Genomic DNA, 835 nt, shown 5'->3' with positions numbered 1-835 from the left:
GAGAAGCAATAGAACGCAGAGTACAACTTCAGATGCCAGGTAAGGAGCATCTGCCCAACAGAAGCAGAACCCTTCAGTGCCTAATGATGATTTAATGCCCCTACACTTTCTAACTTATGGTTTCTGATGTGTTGGCTTTTACCGATCACCATTTATGCAATGAGGCTCACGACAATTGGGTAAGGTTTTTTTTTTTCTTCTTTTCTTGCTTTCATGCATTGTCTTCATATCTAAATATAAAAGTGTTTTTTCTACTACAGCTCAAGGTCCATGCTTTGGAAAGGGAGATGGCCAAGCAGAACAGGGAGGCCACCAACTTGAAGCACAGGTTCATGACTGTGGAGGACACTTTTAAGGATGTTTCTGGTGTTTTAATATGAAGCATTGAGTGTCTGGTAATAAATAAATAAATAAATAAATAACTTGGTGTTCTAGTTCTTATTCAAGTCCATTTTTTCTCTGTCTTCAAGTCTGAAAAAAAAATGCAAAAACTGGAGCTGCAGAGGCACAGCAGATGCAGAAACCAGAGCCAAGAAGCCTGGACACACAACATCTCCATGCAGAGGTAGGATTTCCCTGTGAAGGCAGTCAATTAACTTCTGCTGCCCAAACACACTCTCTGCTTCTTGTTCCAGTGGTGATTGTTATGTGTTCCAGAAACTGTCTCAAGCACTAAGACACTCGTCGTGTCACACGTCGTGGCAAGATGCTGTTTCCTTCAGGTGCCCCAGTCAAATGGCTTTCGGCCAGTCTCCTGGGAAGGGTGATGCTCAAACCCCACCACTGCATGTGGACACCCTCACCACATCCCAACCTCAGTTAGGGTCCTCCTAAT

The sequence above is a fragment of the Carlito syrichta genome, unplaced genomic scaffold (assembly GCF_000164805.1).
Source record: "Carlito syrichta isolate Samal-C Ts95f unplaced genomic scaffold, Tarsius_syrichta-2.0.1 Scaffold315792, whole genome shotgun sequence".
Lineage (NCBI taxonomy): Eukaryota > Metazoa > Chordata > Mammalia > Primates > Tarsiidae > Carlito > Carlito syrichta.
This window is presented reverse-complemented; position numbering follows the sequence as displayed.